Raw genomic sequence first — 15581 nt, forward strand, 5'->3', positions numbered from 1 at the left:
TAACATACATAATCAACTACCATATCATATATCACAGAAGTATCTATCATGAAACATAACTCATGCATAAACATATAAGGTGGTCGTGGGCTCCCCCCAGGGTCTTATACCATCATGTCATGGGCTCCCCTAATGTCATCTACACATATCACATAAGCCATGCATACAACATATAAGGAATCCATGGAAACCCTCCAGGGTCTTACACCTAATGCCACGGGAACCCCCCACGTGGTCTTATCTGCCATGGGAACCCCCACATGGTCTTCCTGCCATGGGAACCCCCACAAGGTATTCACTACCAAACAAGACATAATGCAAACTATACAATCAGATATACTAGGATGCCATGGAAACCCTCCAACGTCTTATACCAAATTCCACGGGAACCCCCACGTGGTCTTCCATGCAATGTCATACTATCATATCGCATAATTAATCAACAATCCGCATCACATAAAATGGGTCGGCCTTGGTGCCTTAGACCCATTGGTATGGTGAGAAGACTCACCTTTTCTGCTAAATCCAAAAGCTGCTCTCCAAACAGTCCGTAACCACCAGTGCTGAACAATAATAACATTACTCAAGGTTAGGACTGAACATAATCCAATTGAAGAGTTAAAGCTCCAAGTCCTCTATCAACGTCCCAAAAGTCTTCCTTTGCTATTGGGCCCAAAGTCCATGTCTAATTATCATTAATGGGCCTCATGACCCAATAAGGCCTAACCATATCATCCATGGCCCGAAACAGATACACTGGCCCACTAACCCCAAAACGTGACCATGCCCAATGACTAATTGAGGCCCAAAAGCCCAAAGGCCCAAAACAAATCCAAGTCCAACTGCTGTGCGTACGCTTGGCGTACCACCCTGGTACGTGCAGCGTACTGATTCCTTAGGCAGTACGCGATGCGTACACTAATTTACGCCTAGCGTACTAACAGATTAAGCACTTCTTCCATTAAGTGCTTAATACTCGATTTCCTCACGTCCAATAGTTAGATCTAGGTTCATTAAAACGTCCTAGGGCATAAAGTTGGCAACTCTATGCCTTAACATGTCTCATATGCTCCCAACAACCCATTAAGACCTTCCCAAGGGTCTTCATCCATGCATGAGGTCAAAACACCCATCAAGACTTCATTTTTATGCTATGAATGGACCAAAGGACCTCAGATCTAACCTTTCTAGCCTCTGGAGTTGCTCAACTCACAAGAGGAGATTGAAAACCACCAAAAGGGACAAAACTAGAAAACCCTAGCTAGATCTAATGAATAAGATGGAAAGATCAAAGCTTTATACCTCCAGAAGCTCCTCAAGGTGAACTAGATGTAGATTCTTGAAGCCCAATGTCACTCCAAGCTTGCTTAACAACTTCTCCTTCTTGAATGGACACTAAAATGGCCACAAATGCACTCCTTAAGCTCAAAACACACTCTCAAATGGTATTAGGGTTTTCAGAGACATTTGAAGGTGAGGGAGGCTGATTAGGGTGAGGCTCAAATGAGATCAGGATGCTTATATAGGGATCAAGTCCGGAAATTAGGGTTTGGACATCCGTCACGTACGCCCATCCTACTTTTGGTACGCCCAACGTACGTGTTGTCCCTCCGCGATCAATTATACAAAGTACGCTAAGCGTACCCGTGAGTACGCCTAGCGTACTTAAGGGACTTATTATGCAATTTTTAAAAATCTTCAAGGGCTTTAAGGTAATACATGGTTTGGAGTGTTACAACTCTCCCCAACTTGAACTAGACTTCGTCCTCGAAATTCATAGATGCAAATAGATCGGGGTAATGCTCCCGCATCTCCTCCTTCGGCTCCCATGTGTATTCGGATCCCCGTCGGTGCTGCCATTGCACCTTTACAATCTTCACTTCCTTGTTCCGAAGACCCTTGGTCTTCCTATCCAAAATTGCAACGGGCCTCTCAATGTAGTTTAGACCCTCGTCTACCTGAATGTCGTCCAGAGAAACGACTGTGGACTCGTCGGTGACACACTTCCGAAGTTGTGACACATGAAAAGTGTTGTGAATCTGGCTAAGCTCATCCGACAGCTCCAAGCGATATGCCACCTTGTCCACCCGGGCCGAAATCCTGAATGAGCCTATATATCGAGGCCCTAGCTTGCCCCTCTTCCGAAACCTGATGACCCCCTTCCAGGGCGACACTTTCAGTAACACGAAGTCCCCCACCTGAAACTTCAGATCCAATCGTCGCCGGTCAGCATAACTTTACTGACAGCTCTGCACGACCCGCAGCTGGTCACGCACCTGCTGAATCAACCCTGTAGTCTTGAGCACTACCTCAGTGCTCCCCACGACCCGGTGTCCAACCTCGTCCCAGCAAATCGGAGTCCTATATCTCCTGCCATACAACATCTCAAATGGAGGTCGGTCAATACTGGCATGGTAACTGTTATTGTATGAAAACTCTGTCAGTGGAAGGTATGTATCCCAACTCCCTCTGAAATCCAACACACATGCTCGCAACATATCCTCCAGTGTCTGGATCATCCTCTCGCTCTGGCCATCTGTTTGAGGGTGGTACGCTGTACTAAAATGCAGCTGAGTGCCCAGTTGCTCGTGGAGCTTCTTCCAGAACCTGGATGTAAACCGAACATCCCTGTCAGAGACTACCGATACTGGCACCCCGTGTCTGGCCACCACCTCTCGCATATAAATATCCGCCAACTTCTCGGCGTACATACTCTTAGAAATCGGAATAAAATGGGCACTCTTCGTCAGTCTGTCTACGATCACCCATATGGTGTACACACCCCTCGCCGTCCTCGATAACTTTGAGATGAAGTCCATAGTGATCTCTTCCCACTTCCACATGGTAATGGGTAGCGGCTAAACCTTGCCATGAGGCTGCTGATGCTTGGCCTTGACCTTCATGCAGGTCAAGAACCGCTCTACAAACCAGGCGATCTCCCGCTTCATGCAGAGCCACCAATAACTCAGTCTCAAGTCTCTATACATTTTCGTAGCCCCTGTATGTATAGAGAACTTAGACTTGTGCGCCTCCTCCAATATCTTCTGCCTCACTCCTCCAGTCACCGGTACCCATACCCGGCCACACTGTGTCAAAAGACCATGGCCATCCTTAATAAACAAAGGATATTGCCCCCGAATCCGCTCTATTTTCCAATTCTCCTTCTTCACCCCCTCGACCCGAGCCTCCTTGATCATATCCAATAATGGAGAGATCACAGTTATCCTCAAACAAACGTTCCCAATCGGGGATCCTGCCGCCTTGCGACTCAAGGCATCGTCCACCACGTTGGCCTTCCCGGGATGGTATAAAATCTCACAATCATAGTCCTTCAGTACATCCAACCACCTCCTCTTTCTCATGTTGAGGTTCTGTTGATCCATCAAATACTTCAAACTCTTGTGATCAGTATAGATGGTGCACCTCACTCCATAAAAGTAATGCCTCCAAATCTTGAGGGCGAACACCACTGCCCCTAATTACAGGTCGTGAGTGGGGTAATTCGCCTCATGAGGCTTCAACTGCCTCGAGGCGTAAGCTATCACGTGCCCCCTCTGCATCAGTACCGCACCTAACCCTGAAATCGATGTGTCACAGTATACCACCAAATCATCTAACCCCTTGGGTAGTACTAGAATCGGAGCCTCACATAACCTCCGTCTCAGGGTCTCAAAAGCCAATTGTTGATCCGTACCCCATTGAAATGTTACATTCTTCTTGGTCAAGCGGGTCAAGGGCACAACAATCTTGGAGAAATCCTGGATAAATCTCCGATAATAGCCTGCTAGGCCCAAGAAGCTACGGATCTCGGAAGCATTCTTCAGTACTTCCCACTGCATCACTACCTCAACCTTAGCTGGATTAACCGAAATACCCTCATGATTGATGATGTGCCCCAAAAACTGTACTTCCCGCAGCCAAAAATCACACTTGGAGAACTTGGCATACATCCTCTCTACCCTCAGGGTCTCCAATACCTCCCTCAGATGCTGCTCGTGCTGCTCCTTGGTCTTAGAGTAGACCAGGATATCATCAATAAAAACGATCACCGACCGATCCAACATCAGTCTACATACCCTGTTCATGAGATCCATGAACGATGTTGGGGCATTGGTGAGTCCAAATGGCATCACCACAAACTCATAATACCCATACCGAGTCCTGAAGACTGTCTTTGCTATATCCTCATCCCGAATCCTCATCTGATGGTATCCCGACCGAAGATCAATCTTGGAAAACTAAGACGCACCCTGTAGCCGATCGAACAAATCATCGATCCTCGGTAGCGGATAACGGTTCTTCACCGTTAGTTTGTTCAGCTCTCGATAATCAATGCACATCCTGTGTGATCCATCCTTCTTTTTCACGAACAGGATCGCAGCTCCCCACAGGGAACTGCTCGGACGGATAAATCCCCGGTCTAGCAGCTCCTGAAGCTGCGTAGATAGCTCCTGCATCTCGGGCGGTGCTAGCCGGTATGGGGCCTTTGCTATCGGTGCGGCACCCAACACCAACTCAATACGAAACTCCACTGCCTCTCCGAAGGCACTCCTGGTAACTCTTCGGGAAAAACATCCCAAAATTCTTTTACAACCGGCACACTGCCCACATCTGTCGTGGTCTCAACCCTCGTATCCGAGATATAAGCCAGAAATCCGGTACATCCCTGCTGCAGAAATATCCTTGCCCTCGCAGCCGAACAAAGGGTTGGCCCCTGCGAGGCCCTCTCACCATGTATAACCAGTTCTCCCCCACTTGGGGTTCGAACCCTCACTAACTGGCGCTCGCAATCGATCATGGATCCATTGGCCCCCAACCAATCCATCCCGACAATCACTTTCAGCCCTCACAGCGGTATCGGAACCAAGTCGACGCGGAACCTCTTTCCAAGCACATTCAGGACACAGTCCTGATACACCCTCGCATCACTCACAGTGCGGTCGTCAGCAATCTCTACCTCAAGCGGGGAATCCAGAGTTCCCAGCGCATCCTGAAACTTCTTGCTAAGCGCAAGAGACACGAACGATCGGGTAGCACCCGAATCAAACAAAACATGAGCCGACATACCATTGACCAAAAAGGTCCCTATACATAAACATAATTCACATATAAGCAATACAAATAAATAGAGAGTAGAAAAGAATAAACACGTACCAGCCATAACGTCTGGCTCTGCCCGAGCCTCCTCGGTAGTCAGCTGAAATGTGCGGCTCTTCACCGCTGGAGCATCCGCCTTAGCAGGGCGGCCATCAGTAATCCTCATCGTGGCTGGCACAGGCGCCACCACTGCTCCTCCCCCTCCCTGCAACCTCGGACAATCGACCTTTTTATGACCAGTCTGGTTGCAATGGAAACATATCAAGCCCTTCTTAGGGCAGTCCCTGCTCACGTGGCCCGGCTGACCACACGTATAACACACCGGGTTCGTCCCTCGACAAGCTCCCCCATGAGATCTCCCACACTTGGCACATCGACCACGACCCTGCTGGCCCCTACTGGATGAATCTGAGGTCTTAGGTTTTTTAGCCTGACCTACTGCTGTCTGTGCCTGCTCAGGCTTCCGCTTGGTGCGGAAGTCCAACTCCATCTCCCGCTCACGGGCCTTCTTCACCATCTCATTCAGGGTTTTGCACCTTGTAAAGCTCACAAACTCCCGAATATCATCCCTCAACATGGAATGATACCTCTTCCTCCGCATGTCCTCATTAGTAGCATACTGTGGGATCAACAAAGCTCGCTCCCGAAACTTGGCGGTGATCTCCGCCACAATCTCGGTAGTCTGTTGGAGCTCCTGGAACTCCCTCACCATCCACTGCACCTCGATAGTGATGGGTATTGAGCATTCTAACACTCCTAAGGTGTACATGCAACCCTAGAAACCTTGGATCTATGTTTTACTAAGATACATGCAAATTTGATTTCCAAGGTTCTTAACCTATCTAGCATAGCATGGGGAACTTTTAAACATAAATGCTAGAAGTAGAACATACCTTCTTGTTGTTTGGATTCCTTGAGAACCTTGTGAGCCTAGCACCTCAAGTGTGATACCTCAAATGTCTCACACAACACCACAACACTTGGAATAACCTTGAGAGAAGTTCACTAACACCTTAAAATCGGCTAGCCCTCTTTACTTGCTTGTAATCATGCCAATTTTGCTAGACAAGGGGTCTTTATATAGTTGTGACACAAGTAGGGTTACACCATGTAAACCCTAATTGTCATGGCTTTCCATATTCCATGATCCATGGGTTTGTAACCTCCATGGACTATCCATGGAGCACCTTATGGGTTTTAGCCCAATCCATACAAACCATGGATCATTAGCCCACTATACAAGAATAGATGATTTACACAATCAACCCCATATATTTAATTAGTCTCTTTTTGATCACTTAATTAATTCCAAATTAATTCTTTGATCAATGCTAACTAAATAATATTATTAATATTTTAGAACTTATAATATATTAATAATCCTTAAGTGTCCTTTCTCTCATTTAGTCTATCCAAGTGTTGCAATGCCATGCAACCCAAATGGACCATGTCGGGTAGGGTCAAGTACATACCAGATATAGTTATGGACTTAGACACTATATCCAACAGATAGCCGGTGCAAACTCCAAGTCAAATCGCCAAACAAACTCTGCCCATGTCATCTCAGCCACACCGGCTGCTCCCACCTGGCTGGTCACCTCTCCCCACCAATCCCGGGTTCTATCTCTTAGCATACATGAAGCAAAACCCACCTTTTCCGCATCATGGCAGGAACTCGTGCGCTGGGCGTTCTCAATATCCGCTACCCAACGTCGGCTAACAATGGAGTCCCTGACCTCGAAAAACTCTGGCGCTCCACACGCCTTGAACTCCCGAAATGAGAGAGTTCGGGCCCCGACCTGGCCCGCAACAATCTCAGCTCTGAATGAACTGAGCCTCTCCTCCATAATCTCCATAATCCCCTCCTTGACCGTCATAAATAACACTGGGGTAACGTCGAGGATGCCCTTCGTAACCTCGGCTGCAATGATCTCGCGCAACCTATCATCAATGGGCTCAGTACCGCTGCCCGATCCGGATCCAGATCCTAATCCTGATCTTGATCCCTTGTCCCAAATCGTGTCACCACCATGCTGAACTGAAATGTCATAAACCATAATAATCAACACATCTATAAAGGGGATCCTCCCACAACGGTCCTCCTTAGAGCTGTCAGATATAACATTAGTTCGGGTACAGGTCCTGTGCTTTCAGTAGTATGGGCCCAATACTACCTTCCACACCTACCTGTACCTTTCCCCAAGCTCTACTTGATAACTCCAATTCGTCCCAAAACAAATCATATACCACAAACCATCGCATAACCCAAATCCCAGGCTGTCCTAAGGTTTGCTCTACCCATATCAATCATAACAATCATAACAGGTTGGTCTGAAAATTATACACAGAAAAGGATCAAATAGACATTTGAATAAGAGATTCTACCCTAGGACCACAACCAGACAATAAACAGGAAATAAGGCTATAAGCTCCTAACCGTATACAATTTTAAAAGCATACACATAGCAAGTTCCATACGATTATCACAGCTCAAATATCAGTACAACATGGCTAACATATTGGGGAGCTACTTACTTGGCTCGGCCGATCACATACGTTGCACTCTCCTCTTTTCCATTCCTTAGAAGTTTTTAACTTTTATTTTAAAAATAATTTTACCATTTCCTTAGTTTGAGTCCTGACACACCCAAGAGTGTGCCCGAATCCCTCAAACCAAGGATCTGATACCAACTTGTAATGACTCAAATTTTCAAAAGAAAATTTTCATTTTTAATTAATCAAACCATTTCCATAAACCATGAAATCCCAAAACAATTGTTTTCAAATCCGCATTCATTACAACTTTATTTAAAAACATCAGAGTGTCCCATAAAAAGTCGGTGAGAGAGTGCACGCCGCGCCATCAAGACTTGCCCTTGCCCTTGGGATCATATGTACCTGAAACAAATCCACAAATTGTAAGCTAATGCTTAGTGAGTCCCCCAAGGCATACCCCACACACAATCCACGCAACACATATCATATTAGCTATAAATCTACACATATCACATAAGCCATGCATACAACATATAAGGAAGCCATGGAAACCCTCCAGGGTCTTACACCTAATGTCACGGGAACCCCCCACGTGGTCTTATCTGCCATGGGAACCCCCACATGGTCTTCCTGCCTTGGGAACCCCCTCAAGGTCTTCCTGCCTTGGGAACCCCCACATTGTCTTCACTACCAAACAAGACATAATGCAAACTATACAATCAGATATACTAGGATGCCATGGAAACCCTCCAACGTCTTATATCAAATGCCACGGGAACCCCCACGTGGTCTTCCATGCAATGTCATACTATCATATCACATAATCAATCAACAATCCGCATCACATAAAATGGGTCGGCCTTGGTGCCTTAGACCCATTGGTATGGTGAGAAGACTCACCTTGTCTGCTAAATCCGAAAGCTGCTCTCCAAACAGTCTGTAACCACTGGTGCTGAACAATAATAACATTACTCAAGGTTAGGAGTGAACATAATCCAATTGAAGAGTCCAAGCTCCAAGTCCTCTCTCAACGGCCCAAAAGTCTTCCTTTGCTATTGGGACCAAAGTCCATGTCTAATTATCATTAATGGGCCTCATGGCCTAATAAGGCCCAACCATATCATCCATGGCCCAAAACAGATACACTGGCCCAATAACCCCAAAACGTGACCAGGCCCAATGACTAATTGAGGCCCAAAAGCTCAAAGGCCCAAAACAAATCCAAGTCCAACTGTTGTGCGTACACTTGGCGTACCACCCTTGTACGCGCAGCGTACTGAGTCATGAGGCAGTACGCGCTGCGTATACTAATTTACACCCAGCGTACTAACAGATTAAGCACTTCTTCCATTAAGTGCTTAATACTCGATTTCCTCACGTCCAATAGTCAGATCTAGGTTCATTAAAACGTCCTAGGGCATAAAGTTGGCAACTTTATGCCATTGCACGTCTCATATGCTCCCAACAACCCATTAAGACCTTCCCAAGGGTCTTAATCCATGCATGAGGTCAAAACACCCATCAAGACTTCATTTTTATGCTATGAATGGACCAAAGGACCTCAGATCTAACCTTTCTAGCCTCTGGAGTTGCTCAACTCACAAGAGGAGATTCAAAACCACCAAAAGGGACAAAAATAGAAAACCCTAGCTATATCTAATGAATAAGATGAAAAGATCAAAGATTTATACCTCCATAAGCTCCTCAAGGTGAACTAGATGCAGATTCTTGGAGCCCAATGCCACTCCAAGCTTGCTTGACAACTTCTCCTTCTTGAATGGACACTAAAATGGCCACAAATGCACTCCTTGAGCTCAAAACACACTCTCAAATGGTATTAGGGTTTTCAGAGATGTTTGAAGGTGAGGGAGGCTGATTAGGGTGAGGCTCAAATGAGATAAGGATGGTTATATAGGGCTCAAGTACGGAAATTAGCGTTTGGACATCCGTCACGTACGCCCGACGTACTTTTGGTACGCCCAGTGTACGTGTTGTCCCTCCACGATCAATTATACACAGTACGCTAAGCGTACCCATGAGTACGCCCAGCGTACTTAAGGGACTTATTATGCAATTTTTAAAAATATTCAAGGGCTTTAAGGTAATACCTGGTTTGGAGTGTTACAAACATCATGAACTCCCCAAGGATCATTCCCTCATCAGCCTTCAACCCTATTTTCGTCCATAGCAAACCCTAATCTCTTGTGTTTTCATTTGGAGCTTGATAATGTGTGTTTTGGTGTCCTTAAAGCCAAGAGAAGATTGAATAACCATCTTGGAAGATCAAGACCACTTAGATATAGAAACACCTCACCTACAAGCTTTATTTTGATGTATAAAGTTTTGAACTTGATTATCATGTATCTAGATCTTGATTATTTTAGAAGTTTATGTTTATTAGCCCCATAGTCCTGGTCCATTTGGGTATGAGCTACCTTAGACCAAATGAGTTGTCATTTTGGATGTTTTAGGGTGGTTTGAGTGATAAAAATGTGATCTTGGACCTTCTTTTCCCTCCTTGCAAGTGTTGAGACGTCTTAACGGGATAAGAAGTTAGGGTTTTAGATTTTGGGCACTTGCTAACCATGCAATACCATAAAGTTGGAAAATTTATGGTTAAGGAAATTAGTTTGGGGATAGATCTGAGAATTGGACGAAAGAGCTTAATGAAATAAGCTCTTAATAGAAGGATTAAGAGGAGGCATCGTACGCTGGGCTTGCAGAATGGTACGCTAAGCGTACCAGGTCAGCATCACGTTTTTTTGGTCAAAGAGTGAGTATGCCCTGCGTACAGACTGAGTACGCCCAACGTACTTAGCCGTGTTGACCAAGTTTGAATTTTAGACTTTGACCAAGTTTGACCTAAGGGCATTTTAGGTATTTTGAGTGGTATTTGAGATTTGTCATTATTTGATGAATAGGTGACCGGTTGAGCTGATATTCGAAGTTGTGTCCTGTTCAACGATCTTTTTCAGACTGAGAGGTGAGTTTTCCTTACTTTACTTGCGAGTCGAAGGTACCAATTCTGGCCCACTGAGTTATGTATCTTGGTTTATAGGATGTTGCTATGTTGTATTGATCTGTTAGAACTGAGTCCTGGTATATAGGATGTTATTATGCGGTAGTGATCGGTAGATCTGCATGTGAGTCTGTTGACTAGCTATATGATTATATGTTTGATGAATTTATGTTATATGTTATAATTCAACATAATGTGGTTGGGTTGAGATTGTAATGCTTTGTGCAGTCAGTCAACAAACTCGGGGCAATCCAACCGGGAGGTTGTGGACCAGGGTAATCCAATCGGGAGTGTAACACCCCGTTTCCAAGACAAAACTTAAAATCTGAAGATGTGTTTTAAGTATTATTTTATTCCGATATATGTATATATTTAAATAAAGAGTTTAGTGAAAAAGTGTGTAATTGGCATTATAATTTGTTTTGGAGGTCTAAAGAGTGCTTTTGGGATTCGTAGTGAAAAGAATATTTGAACATATGGCTAAAGGATAATCAATTGGGCTCGTTTTGTAGTTTGTGAACTTATATTGAAAATATTTCGTAGAGGAGGGACTATTTGGATAAATTTGGATGTAATTTGAAAGAAAAGAGAAGGAAGGGCTGAATATGTCATAATTGATATTTTAGGGTTAAAAAGGTAATTTTTGGATTTAAGTTGAAAAGATCTTGAAGAGAGGGGCTGAATGGTAAATATTGGATTAAAGTTGAAAAGATTTTGTGGAGGCAGGGGCTAAAGGGTAACTTTTGGGTTTAAATTGAAAAGATCTGGTGGGGAGGGGCCAATCTTGGTAAAATGGATAGAAGTTTGAAGGAACACGGGTTAAACCCGTCACCCTCATGTAACCACCATATATATACATAATCTTACGTAACCCTAACCCTAGGAGCCCTTTCAGCCGCCACCTTATAACCCCTAACCACCGGCCGCCACCTTCCTTCCTTCGATTTCCGGCTGCCACCATGCTTGTTCTTCCGATTAGTCAAGGCCGCCGCTTGCTGCCTCGCCGATGAGCGTCATCGCGACGCGATTGTCGGAGACTTAAGCGAAGCCGGAAGAACCACCGAGACTGGTCGAAGGTGCTACTGTTGGGTCTCATCATTGCTATCGCCGCCACGCGGCTGTTTCATCGTCAGCTGATGCCGCCATCCTTCTTCTTTTCGTCGTCGCTTCGTAGGTGCTGCGTCTCAGCTCCGTTGGCGCCGCCGCTGCCCGTTTCCGTTGAAGACAAAGTTGTCGCCGGTTTCTCGTGGATAGCTCAGTTGGAGGTGCCTTTCGTGTTCGTGTGTTGCTGCTCCACCGTGAAGTGTAAATGGGTGCTCGTTGGACAGAAAAACTCGAGGAAAACCACCATGGCTGCCAACCATGGTGGATGCCGCCGTTAGCCGCTGCCATCTCGTGTCATCGCCGCTGTCGTACGTCACCAGGTGGGTGGTTGGATTCATGTTGCGATCAGAACGCATGTTTTGTGTGTAATTCTGCTATGAGTGTGTGTTGTGTATGGTGTTGCTTGGCCGGATTTCAAGAGAAAAGCCACCACCACCACCTCCAACCACCGCCTGCCGCCACAAGGGTGGCTGGGTGTGTGTGTATGTGTTATTTGTGTGTGCGCGTTCATTTAGATATTACGTTGTAATATTGTATTTTGATTGAAATAATTAAGGAAATTTGTCACCACCACCGTGAGGTGGTGGCCGCCGCCGTGAGCCGCCATTGACCACCACTACCTGAGGTGGTAGTGGGTGGTGCCCGACTTAAGTAACAGTTAATTAACCTAAAAGCTTAACAAATGGACTAATTGGGATGTGATTGGATTGGAACCCCTAATTAGGGTTCAGAAAACCCTAATTTTGTATATGTTAAATTGGAATTGTCGGGACTAACAAGTTTGGACCATTGGATTGGAATCATAAATTACTCTCGACCACATTGTAAGTTGACCTAGTAGAGTGATGGACTTAATGGATTAAGTCCTTAATGGGTTAAGTAAGAAACACTTAACCCAAATCGTCATTTTATGTGAAAACCCTAAACTTGCTTGGGCTTTGGTGATTGGGCTATTGATGGGTCGTCCAAGAACAAGCATATGGACTAGAATAATTAGATGGGCTTTAGGGTAAGGCCCATGTGAGGGGTTTGTGCCCAATTTGGAAAATTGGGTCATAGATGGGCCATAACTGGGCCTTGATGATTATGAAGTGTTGGACCATTGGAATGCCAAATGTTTGGACTAGAATAAATGGTTGGGCCTTTGGGTAAGACCATGAAAAGGTTTGGGCCCAATTTGGAAAATTAGGCCACATGTTGGGCTTTGGTTCATTGTTTGACTTTTGGGCCTATGGATCGGGCCTTGGGCTTGAATCAAGCTAAGTTGGGGGTAAAGTAGTCTTTTACACCAAACATGGACTTATGGTTATGAATTGGAATGCAATTATTAATTGAGTATTATTTTGATTTTGACAGTTCGGGAATCTCTCATCCAACAACTTGAGTTTTGTCCGCGGGACTTCAGCAGTGTGAAGTGAGTTACCTTCCAGTAGAAGTGGGTCGAAGGAACCAATGCTAGCCCACTAGTAAGAGTTATAGTAGAGATGATTGTCTTTGTGATAATTATCTGGTATGTCACTATCTGTTATGCATTATGTGCTAATATGCTATGATATTATGTGATAGTGGTAGAAGGGGTAGGATAGGCCCCAGTACCGCTATGATATTATGTGATAGGCCCCAGTCGGCATGATCGCAGCGCATCACACTATGTTTTCCGCACATAAGATCTTTGGGATTATACTATGATATTGTTTTATGATGACATGTTTTGATTATTGATATACTAGTTTTGACATGGGATGATATTATGAATGTTTTTATACTATTGGTCTTTATAACAACTTATTTAAAAAATGAAATTTTTGGTCATGAATTTTGGGATGTTACAGGGAGGTTGTGGACCTAGTTCGTTATATGCAGGGCAATCCAACCGGGAGGTTGTGGGCCAGGGTAAGCCAACCGGGAGGTTTTGGACCCAATATGCATTATGTATATCTATTTGGTTGTGCTATGTGGTACTTTGGGGGGGGGGGACTCACTAAGTTTTGGCTTACAGTTTTAATTTATTGTTTCAGCTAGTTCAGATGACTGGAGGAAGGAGAAGGCGTGATCGTGCACATCTTTCAGATTTTTATGTATTTGGATCTTGGGATACTTTGATTATTGATTTTACTTTTGAAAGAATGGTTTGTAAACAATTATTATGTTGTGGCTGTTTTGGAAAAATGAAAAATTTTACTTAGATTTTTGGGATGTTACACCCACACTCCCCAACCCCCTCTTCTTCAAGAAAGCCCTAAAGTCCAGATGTTTTATCCGACTAACAAAATTGTTGCCTACGACACTGGTCGTCTTCTTCTCTAATCAACACCTCTGCTTACAAAATACAATCACACATATTCATCATCTACATAACAAAGGATTTAAAGAAATTGATTAAAAATGATTAAAAAGTATAATATATTGTTTGATTTTTATGTTTGATTATGGTTTGAATTCAAATTTAATTAAAAACTTTAGATTTTACCTTTAAATTTGGTTCAGTTCTCAACTTTGATTTCATGTTATTTTGGTATGGTTTTAAGCTTTAATTTCATGTTTGTTTTGAGCTTTGTTTTTTATTTAATGTATCTAGTAAAGGGTGGTGGTGGTTTTTGGAGGTGGAGGATAGTGTGGATGGTGGTTGTCGGAGGTGAAGGACGATGTGTGATGGTGAATGTGGTGTTTTTTGAATCTATGAACATAGAAGGGGATATATATATATATATATATATATATATATATATATATATATATATATATATATATATATATTATTTTAATTTTTAATATTTTTAAATCAACTAAAATTAAAAATCATATAAAATAATTTTTTTCGTGGCAAAAGGACCAAGTTGACATAAAAAACAAACCATAACAACTAAAGATCGTAAAACTTTCAACAATTGTTAGTAGTCTATTTTGGAAAACTATAAGGACCAATCCCATAATTGGTGGGTCACTTTGAAGGTCCATCCATAACTAGAAAAGGCCCCCCATTGCGGGTCCATACTCCATAACCATTGACATTGATATGCCATTGTATTCTTCAAAATTAACGCTCAACCGGTCACTTACTATCGTATTTTGTTTGTTTATAACTTTTAAGCGTCACAATATACTGTATATTATATATTTATATCCTCCAAATTTATTTTCATGTTTCTTATCAATTGTCACTATATATATCGTCAGATTTTTCAAAAGATTATTAGATCATAAGAAGAATTATTAAATTATGAATCAAATAAACATCAGTGTTGAATTCTCACACATTGGTTTATTTATCAAGAGTTCGATAGGTTAAAATATACACTTGTTCACAGCCGCAAGCGTCTTGGTTCACGCATTCTTCCTCCTATGTTTTCAATAAAAAAATGTCATCTTTTAACAAATATTGTTCAGTAAAATCTTTTAATGCTTGTAGCATAGCTATAAGCAACGACTTATCTACTCATCAATGTTGTTTCTACGATAGAATTTTATTGGATTTAATACCTTTAGACATTTTGGGACCATTATTGACAGTATCACAATGTGGTTTCATTACTCTATAACTTTTATCAAAGTATACAACCGATTCACACATATATATATATATATATATATATATATATATATATATATATATATATATATATATATATATATAGTGGCGGATGCAGAACATTTGAATAGCGGTGACACTCATATACGAAGGTGGTGCACCTAATAGAAAAACATAAAAAGAAAAAAAAAGTTACACTATGGGGCTGAATCGGAGCAGTGGCCCGGGACCCCAAATGCTCTATACATCTCCGCCACTATATATATATATATATATATATATATATATATATATATATATAGAGAGAGAGAGAGAGAGAGAGAGAGAGAGAGGTTC

This window comes from Lactuca virosa, chromosome 2 (assembly GCF_052849685.1).
Source record: "Lactuca virosa cultivar CGN04683 chromosome 2, Lactuca_virosa_CGN04683_v6, whole genome shotgun sequence".
NCBI classification, from domain to species: Eukaryota; Viridiplantae; Streptophyta; class Magnoliopsida; order Asterales; family Asteraceae; genus Lactuca; species Lactuca virosa.